Source organism: Ruditapes philippinarum, unplaced genomic scaffold, assembly GCF_026571515.1.
Source record: "Ruditapes philippinarum isolate M1 unplaced genomic scaffold, ASM2657151v2 ctg3822_1_1_1_1, whole genome shotgun sequence".
Lineage (NCBI taxonomy): Eukaryota > Metazoa > Mollusca > Bivalvia > Venerida > Veneridae > Ruditapes > Ruditapes philippinarum.
In genome coordinates, this window is record NW_026857483.1 from 262,664 (window position 1) to 273,509 (window position 10,846).

Here is a 10,846-nt window from a genome sequence, read left to right on the forward strand (position 1 = left end):
GTGAAGGGTTTGATACCTTCATCAAATAGCTTTAAACATCCAAAACATTATCAATGCATAATTGATTGACGTTTTATTTTATATTTTTGGAGTTGAATATTTCAGGGATACCAAAGATAAACTTTAAAAAAAAAAGGGCCAACGGTATTGAGTCAAGTCTTGAGTGGACAGATTGTGCGTGCCTATTTCACTCTATATTAGTGGCAAAGTTTTACCATTTTCAAGTCCATCTTTGTTAGAATAAAAACAAACTGCAAGTGTAATATGATTGTGTCTCAGAGTCATGCATAGAGTCTTGCATTAAGGGATAATTTCATAAGCGTTTATTTGCCGACATAGACAGAAGTAAAACTACAGTCAGTTTTGTTTCTGACCTAACTGTGCAGATTTATTAATTTTGATAGGGTAGGTTGTACTGCCAGACACACCTTAAGTTCTAAGTATTTAGCCACTGGCCGAAATACAGGTACATAATAACTCATTCATGCCAAATACTAATAATGCTTCCGTTTTTACTTCTTACTGACTATAACTTATTTTCGATGATTACAAATAAATAACAGACATGATTAAAACCAGCTTTTTGTTAATATTTTCAAGACTGAAAAGTGCTACCTACTAATTTATGCAATGCGTTTTTCATTAAGTTATAAATACCAATTAGGATCTAATGAGTGATACATTGTAAATAGCATTTTGAAATAATTTTTTCATTGGCATGTTTTTATTTTGAAAGATTTGAGAAAAGTATGTAAGCATGTCAAATAAACATTGTTATTATGTTACAAGTAGATATCTGGTTGTCTTGATGTATAGTATGTGTTAAGATTATCAATTTCATATTTTGTGTTGCCATGTTACTCTGTTCAGTGGATAAAAGATTTATAAGTAAGTTTTAAAAGTACCCTCAAATTTGTATTCCAAGTATGAACTGCAAATGAGATGTTTTTTGTTTTATAGCAGCCTGCCTCCAGATGTGTAAAATAAATCTGCAGAAAATAATCTTTAGAAAATTGTTTTTATGATTTAAAAATTAAAAAATACATGAATTTTCTTAATTTGGTTGAAACTTAAATGTTTTATGTTGAATATTACAGAATTTAAAATATTTATCTGCAAAATATTTACTCCTGCTACTATCGGAATATATGATATTTCTGCATAATTTAACAGCTATGTGTAATAATTTTATTATATGTGGATAGAAAGTGACTTTGGCAAGGTTAAGCCACATAGTTTTAACAATTAATATTATTTTTAATCATAAGAAGAAGAAATTATCAAGTTCACGTATAAGTTAGTACAGAACTGGAGACATGTTGCTTTAAGACTGAAAAAATATTTGAGCCGCGTCACGACAAAACCAACATAGTGCGTTTGCGACCAGCATGGATCCAGACCAGCCTGCGCATCCGCGCAGTCTGATCAGGATCCATGCTGTTCGCTTACAAACCCTATAACAAGTGGAGAAACTGACAGCGAACAGCATGAATCCTGATCAGACTGCGTGGATGCGCAGGCTGGTCTGGATCCATGCTGGTCGCAAACCCATTATGTTGGTTTTGTCGTGACGCGGCTCATTTATAGTTTATGTTGTGTATACAATTATATTACATAAGACAAAAAGATGACAGCAAGTATTCTAGAGAAACTGGTATCTTTTTTATAAAATCTGTTATTCATTCATTCTGTATTATTAGTCAAGGAAGTAAGTTTTTTATTATTGCCAAGGTGAGTAATCCTCAGAAGACAAATTCTCCATACATTATGTTGTGTTCCGTCCATTTTAAGGATAATGAGTTTTTTTCTTGGATAATGTGTTCAGTCATTGAATCATGTATGAAAGAAATGAAAGTAGTGTTTACTTGTGGTGTATAAATTGAGAAAGACCTCATGAAGGAGTTCAGTCATTTTGAACGAAAGATATGGTTCATAGTATAGCGAAAATTTGCCACAATGTCGGGAATAAAATTTTGAAATTGAGTTTTAGAATTAAATTGATATGCTTTCATTATAAACTTTATACAAGTCTTTATAAATAACTGTAGTAATACTTATATTAAGTGTTCATATTTTATTTTTTACTTCCATTTAAAATTCATTAAGAAGAGGTAAATGAAATTTAAGTTCACATATTCTCAGTCATATTGTGGGTCAGATTTTCCTATTTGTAATAATTTAATTTTATTCAAATTTAAAATGATGGCAAAATAATTTCATTTAAAGCTTCTACACTAGTATATAGTAAAAAATACAACTTGATAATTATATAGGCATATGAAAATGTACTTTATATATTTAATGTTAAATATAAAATCTGGCTTGAAACTTTGTTGCTGTGTCAAGTGATTTCAGTGCTTGTGGATCTGAAATGGGTTTCAGTGAATTGACGTCATATGATGATGTAATAATTTGAATGTTGCATCATTCTATAAATAGATATTTTTGTAAATTTTGTTCTTTAGACAACAAGGACTGAAATCACCTAACAGTGGTCATTTATTTAAACTTTCGAAGGACATGTGTTTATAAATTAGGGAAATGCGTAAATATTGAATGTTTTCAAAAAAATGAGGCCTCAAAATTGCTGGCAATAATTTTGAGGAAAAAACTGCTTTTGTTTATTTATACAGATTTTATATAGTTTTGTAAAAGGAGAATTTTCATGAGATGTTGTTTTTGGTTCTTTTCTTTGTTGTAAATACTGTTACTTGATAAAAGTATATTTCTGAGGTGTATAAATTTATTTTGTTAAAAGAAGAGAAATACGTCATTTTAGATTCTAAGATATTTTTTTTCTTTTTGATTTTTATAATTTTATGTTGAATGTTTGAATATTTTATGGAGAAGTATTTTGTTATAAAAATATTTGGCGATAGAACATTTTCAATTCAAACTGATTATTCAGCCATAAAACTTTATTTTAGAATCAACTGTCTAGTAAATTTATGTCTTGACAAATACAAAAAATGAAGAAAACATTTTCAGGGTGTTTTTTTTTGTAAAAGCAGTATTGTATATAGATAATTATCTAATTTAAAAGTAAATAATAACAAATACAAAATATATATTACATAATAGGTAATACTCTAAAGTAAAAGCCTAACATGTGAAGAATTGGGAAAAAAAAGGATTTACATGTATTTTGTAGAACCAGTATTAATCGTACATAATAATCTGAATAAGTCACTTTTGTTTTCGCATTGACATACGATATTTGGGTAATTTTTCACCATAATTTGTCATTTGCTATTCTTAATAGATAGAGAAGAGTAAAGAGAAGAGTAAAGCAAAAGTTTTTAAGCCTCAAAACAATCAGTCACATTTTAAAGAAAATGAAGAAAAATTTAATGTAAATTTTCATCATAATTTCTTAAGTTTTCCTACAGTTGTTTTAATATGTAGGGTTATTTTTCTGAACATTTCTGTCTCTTTAGTGCTATAATCTGTTAACTTTTTATTAAAATAAAAGAAAAGTATTAAACCATTAAATAACAATCATAATGAGATGCATGGTGCTGTATTAATGCGATTCATTCTTCAAGCCATCGAAATATCGGTTGCCATAGTTACCTTGTGGAGATACACCATTATATATGTATTATCAATTTTTTTTTTTTAGTTTTTTTTTCATGCTTATCATACATTTTGACAATATGCACTTATTATGAATCATTAAAGTTTTTTTCTCCTGAAAAACAACAACAACATTATTTTAACATTCCATTCACTTTTCCCACCATTATTAGTATTTTATACATGTTCATTATATCTTCACATTTCATACTGTTGTTGTTTTTTTGTCACAGTGCTGTTGGAATAATTTGTTTTAGATGATATCTCAATTAAAATAAAAACGTGTGTTCAATCATTTATATATACATCAGCACTTCCATCATAGATATCGTACTATACATTTATTATCATTACATGCTCACTGTTTTTTAATTGAATTTTGATTTTTTTTATATTTTTGTATAAATCAATATTTTTGGCATATGTACGAGTATGTTTAAAAATGTGCATAAAATGTGCATTATCTATTGTAAGATATATGCTACAATAACAAAATGTGACACTTTTGAAATATTCATGCTAAAAATAATGCAGAAATATGACATAATTTTATCATTGATTTGATTTTCTTTAGTACATTTTTGCATATTAATGCTAAAAATGTGCATAATGATTTGCATGAAAATTCTAAAATAAAATATGGTGACAATTTCACAGATTTATGCAAAAGTTCATTTTGTATTTATCGTATTTTGTTCAGTTTAAATCTTGCATATTTATGCTAAAAGTACAGAAAATCACTTGACAGTTTTATGGCATATATTTTGTGAAAATTAATGCAAATCATGTTTTTCATCTTATCCATTTTGATTTGTCTTGTTTAAGCATTTCAGTTTTTATAAGAATTAAAAAATAAAGTGTTTTGTATAACAATGAAAGATATTTTGTTGGTTGTCAATGGCATTAACCAGGTCTTCAAGTGGAACACTGTTTGTTAGACTGGCAAACTATTGCAGGTAATTGGCTGAACGTTAACAATTTCGCCTGTATGCACTCCGTCTACACCCCCTTAGGTTTTCAATAAGAAAAAAAATCTCAAAATCCTGTGGTATTTTGACAAAGTATATATTTGGGCATCACTTGCTCTTTCACATGATTAATATACAGACAAACTCTTCAGTATGCAACTACTTCAGAGCGACCGTCAATAGCAACTACCTCTAAGACTATAAATTTAACCTCCCTAGAGCAACCACTTCTCTAGAGCGGCCCTCAAGAGCTACTACCTCTACGACTTCACAATAGATTTAACCTCCCTAGAGCAACCACTTCTCTAGAGCAGCCCTCAAGAGCAACTATCTCTTTATAACAACAAAAAATTATTAAAGTTTTCCCCAAAGTAAGACTTCACAATTGATTTCACATCACTAGAACAACACTTTTCAGCAATAACCTGGATGTTTGCCTCCGAAAAGTCTGTTTTCGCATTTCTTATCTAATTACGCCCAGAAATTCCTAGAACTATCAACAAGTGCCTTTCAAGGAACGGCACCTTTGGATCCGACCATAATTGACAGATTGGAAAATGGCTGGTTATGGGACAAGTACATGTCACTATATGGCTATTTGGATGATGTGATTTACTTCTTTATGGAGCTTTAACCCAGACTTTCAAGTACACTTCAGAATCTTAAGCAAGATTGTATACCGTTTTCGTACTTTTCCAAATATCAGTTTTGAACGCCGTAGCTTATTTCATTGAGAGCTGAATTGCAAAATATATGTATTTGAAACTACTAAATAACTCATTTCACCCAGTCCCTGTTTACCATTAAGGCCACGGACCTCACATTGTTGTAGGTTCGAGACGCGCAAGCGCCTTCAGATTCTGTCATGTCGGAAAGCTATCCAGCAAGCGTACGGAACGTCGGCGATTCTACTCGGGCACCCGTTTGTGCCTGAAATAACGCACAGAGGGGCACCTGAGGTTTTCCTACAAAGTCGCCATATGACCTTTACTGTGTTGGAACGTAAACCCAACAACAAAAACAACAACAACAATAAAAAAACTTGATAGATCTCTCTAGGTCACAGTGAACTTTGACAATTTTGTTCGTTTTCTTTAGTGTTCTCCTTAATGATTATATGCCTGATGAATGAACACAATCTTGAAATACGTTTAATATATTCTCAGATACAGAGTCTTCTAACATGATTACCTTCCTTGTTTAAAATAACACCAACTGTTTGATTTTGTTTTTAATTGGTAATGTCATCATGCAATTAAGACTGAAAACCATTCATGCCAAGTAAAACAATGCAAGCCTATTAATTGCCCACAAGTTGGATATCCATGTAATTCTTGACCATACTGACGAAATGTGTGTTTTTTTTGTATGCGAAAGGCCAAGGACGCAAGGGCTTAACTTACAAATTCATTTACAAATTAGTATTCCGTGAATACTGTTTGACCTACAACATTCAAATGTTAAATTTCATAATGGGAACGCAAGGGCTTAACTAACAAATTCCTTTTCAAATAAGTATTCCGTGAATTCTGTTTGATCTACGACATTCAAATGTTATATTTTATAATGGGGTCGCAAGGGCTTAACTAACAAGTATTCCGTGAATTCTGTTTGATCTACGACATTCAAATGTTATGTACAACTATATCGATGGCATAGTGCTATAAGGGGATAAGTGTTACTTAACGCCTTCTTGCATGATAACATATTTGAATACTACAAACTTGGGGGCATGTGCCTATCTAGTTCCCGTCATTGTACATACGTCACATAAACCACAATGAGGCTTTGAAAAAAGGTGATAAGTAAAAATAGAAAAATATTAAAAGGCAAAATGGTGATATCTACCACATATCACCTTTTTATCAATTAGGGTATTCAGCATTGTGTCCTATGCTAAAAGGGGATAAGTGGTAGATACGTCTTTGTATAATTGAAAATTTTGTTAAATCTCTACAAAGCTAACCGTTTAAAATATCATAACACGCATTTCTAAATCATTTAAAGTATTTATCATTTTCATTTCTTGTTCCAGAATAACATGGAAAGCAATAATTTTAATGTTTATGTTTGGTAAACTCTAGAAAATAACGTAGCTAAGATAAAATTATTTGGATTCTAGATTATTAAATGTTAATTTCAAGGCGCATTATTTTTGAAAAGAAGAAAAAGTTTACATGGATGACTTTTGGTGCAGCGTCTACTTTTGCAGATAAACAATTCATATAGCAGGTATTTTGTCACATTATATTCGTATTATAGTGAAGATTTTGATGTATATATTTGTCTAAAAATGATTTCATTGAAAGTGTTATAGTACTCGGATAAATTATATTGGATAACACATTAGAGGTAAAGTAACATATTTGGTTTCCTAAAGCCGTGACAACAGTATCATTTGTATTGCGAATATTCTGTCACTTTAAAAGATTAAAACTTTCAATATAATTCCAGTTTTATTTGATATAAAAGAAAATGATAACATTTTTCAAAGTTGTTCAAATTGATATCTAACTTATTTCTTTTTTTTAGAAATGGACCTACCAGAAGCAAGATATGCAAGGTCACGTCTTTTACAACTAGAGCAAAAGAAGATGCAGGTGAATGAAATGTATGAGAAGTCCCTCGACCGCTTTATTCAATGTCATGAAAACAATGTCAGAGAATCTTTACTTAAACTGATCGCAAACCATATTTTTCATCTTGAGAGTATACTCGCAGTTGTTTGTGAACAAGAATATGAACAAAAGCTGATTTTAAAAAGATATACCAGTAGTTCATGTTAAACAGAAAATGGAGATACATTTTGAAAATTCAGATTCAGACGATGATGTTCCTATCAATGAACTTATTAGAAGAGAAGCGAGTAATGCAAAACATGAACGCAATTTTTCTGATAAAACAATCGAACCGACTTTACCGATTGAAGATATTAACTTAGATGAATGTCTTATACAGGTTTATGTTACAAATGATAATGAAGAAGATAGTGTTTCAGATTTTTTCATTGCCGATGAAAATGGTAATATTTTATGCAACAATTCCTCTCTTAAAGATGAACTAGATAATGATTTGTATGCACCAGTTGATGGGCTACCATTCGATCCTATTGATATAAGTTTAAATGATTCAATAGGAAGTGAAGTTGAAATAAGTCTGGATAATAATATTCTATCTAGTATTGAATTACCAGAAACAGAAAGTCAAGGTTCCGAAAATAATGATTCAGGATCTGAATATGTGCCAAGTACTGATGATTCTGAATATGAAATATCACCCAAAGAAAATAATAATCAAATTAAAAATTATGCACATACAAACCTTGAGGAACCATGTGTACATTCATATGCCAAAACTCCTGAATATGAAAAGAGCAACTCTAGGAAACGCACCAGAGAACCTGATAAATGGCAACGTGAAATTACAAAAAGAAGGCGGCAGCATGGACAATGTTATCAAAATGAGAAAGGGGTTACAGTTCCGATGAAGGCATCAAAGGCAATCAGTTGTAAATGCAAATACAGATGCACAAGTAAAGTAAAAAAAGAAAGAAGAGAGGAAATATTCAACCATTACTGGAAGTTGTCATATGAGACTCAACGAAACTTTATATCACATCATATAAAAGTTATAAGTAAAAAACGGCGAACAACAACTAATGATGAATCTAGAAGGAAATTAACTTATGAATATTTTCTTCCGCTCAATGATGATAGTGATGATATGATTCAAATTTGTAAAAGTAGCTTCATGAATATTTTAGATGTTGGACCAAAGGTGATCGAGTACACGATGAATAGAGACAAGATATATGACACTAAAGATAGAAGGGGTCGGCATAAAAAGATTGAAGTTTCCAAAGCAGCCAGAGATGGAATACGGAAACACATAGACAAATTTCAGAGAGTAGATTCACATTACTGCCGAAGGGATACCGAGAGACAATATCTTGAAAAGGGCTTGTCAGTAAATAAAATGTATAGAATGTATGTGGAAGAGTGTGAGAAAAGCAACACAATTCCTGAGAAGCTCTGGCTGTATATCTCTATATTCAATAAGGAATTCAATCTTGGTTTTCATCACCCCAAAAAGACTTATGCACCTTTTGTGAAGTGTATAAAAGTCTTGATGATGCCAAAAAGAAAGAAAGAGAGAGTGAATACCTTGAACATCAACAAAGAAAAGAGCAAATTCGACAACAGAAACAGAATGACAAAGAAAAGGCCTTGGAAGATACAAATACACGTGTAATAAATTTTGATCTTCAAAAAGTTTTGATTTCACCCAAAACAGAAATAGGTGAAGTTTACTACAGCCGGAAGTTAGCTACATATAATTTTACTGTATTTGACATTGTCTCAAAGCATGCATCATGTTACATGTGGTATGAATCAGTTGCTAAGCGAGGAAGCAATGATATCTCTTCATGTATATACAAATTCAATGAAAGTCTTGGAGCTGTTGATCATTTGATATACTACTCCGACAGCTGTTCTGGACAGAACAGAAATCTTCCTTTCTCCAGTATGTGTTTATATTGTGTACAGAATATGCCTATTAACACAATCACTCACAATTTTTTTGAACGTGGACATTCGCAAATGGAGGGTGACTCTGTACATGCCACTATCGAAAAAGCTACGAAAAAGCATGATATGTTTGGTCCTACGGATTGGATGTCAGCTGTGTCGAATAGCAAAGCCAGTGAGCCAAGATATAAAGTAATTGAAGTGGCTACATCTGATATAAAAGATTTTAAGGATTTGGCAGATCATACTGTGGCTAATAGAAGCAAGGCAGCAGATGGTTCAACACTTCAGTGGACAAAGGTACACGTATTTGAATACCGTAAATCTGAGCCAAACAGAATTTACTACAAGTATGAAGTTAATACTGAATTCAAATTCATTGAAATTGCACGCCCTAATTTGAGAAGAAAAATGAGAACAATTGAGGGCTATGCATTAAAGAATGCATATGATAGTCCGATATGTATATCGAAAAAAAAATATGACGATTTGTTGAGTTTGTGCCAAAGGCAAATAATACCGCCAAGATACCATTCATTTTATGGTAGTCTACCCCACAGAGAAGACCATGAATCAGATGAATGTTGAACTATAACTCAGTATAAAGATTTGATTTTTTTTTTCAAAATGATTTAATTGTAAGGAAACGGTCCATTGGCATTGTAATAATGAACACAGCATGAACTATGAAATCATGCAAACATAATGAAATACTTTCATTTATCAGCATAAACACTTATATAAATACACTTCTAAGTTGTTTTTGATACATCATGAATAACATTATTATGAATATGAACTATAACATGAATTGTGTTTCAAACTTGAGATTGTGGACAATTAATTGATTACAATTTGTTATCCTGTTTCTTTTTAATTGTTCTTGTTCACGAAGGTAATGAATTACTTGTTTTAATGTTAATACATGATGCTAATATAAGCACATGTCACAAATTTATGTTAAAGGTTTTGAAATGAAATAAATTTAATTTTAAAACTTGGCGTCATTGTGCATTATTTTTCCTTCAGCTATGCCAAAATAGGATTTAAAAAATACCTTTGAACTAGTTTGTTATCATTTGTTACTGACAGCTAACAGGACTCAATCACTGTTTCAATAATTTTAAGTGGAGAAGTTGAAAGTTGCATGTCGGCATATACATGTATGTTAGAAAGGCATATACATGTATGTTAGAAAACAACCGAAATATTGTTAAACACTGAGACATTCTTTGATCATTTGATTTTAAAAGTAATAGAAAGTCAGGTGGTAAGTGGCAGTTGTCACTGTATGTTGACTTATGATATGGTTACATTGTTTATTCTAAAAGGAGTGAAGTGGCAGATAACGCCTTTTACCGAAATGCAACTTGTCATTTCAGCAAATGTTATAAGGTGTTAAGTAACTATTAAATGATTTTTGAACTAACAAACGACCACACAATAGGTAAAAATTATTATAATGCTTTTAACATTACTCGTTTAAAAGCATGCAAAGTCATTTTTAAAAATGATAACAAATAAAAGCAGCAGACAGTTTTTCTTGATTATCTCAAAACTGTCATTTTTCACTTATCCCCTTATAGTACTATGCCATCGATATATTTTATAATGGATGCATGTTTGACTACTTGCATTCTAGAGTCTTCATCTATGTTATATGTATTATACGTTATGTCTATGATGTACGATAGGTGGAACACGGGTACTGTAAAGAAGTTGTAAATTACCTTCAAACAAGGATTTATACTTGAAATAAACTCTGGGATAGTT

At 31.1% G+C, this 10,846-nt stretch overlaps 1 pseudogene; it reads left to right on the forward strand.

The window, feature by feature from the left end:
* The first annotated feature begins 6,193 nt into the window (after positions 1 to 6,193).
* On the forward strand, positions 6,194 to 10,666 carry LOC132749892 (uncharacterized; annotated as a pseudogene).
* The last annotated feature ends 180 nt before the right edge of the window (positions 10,667 to 10,846 follow it).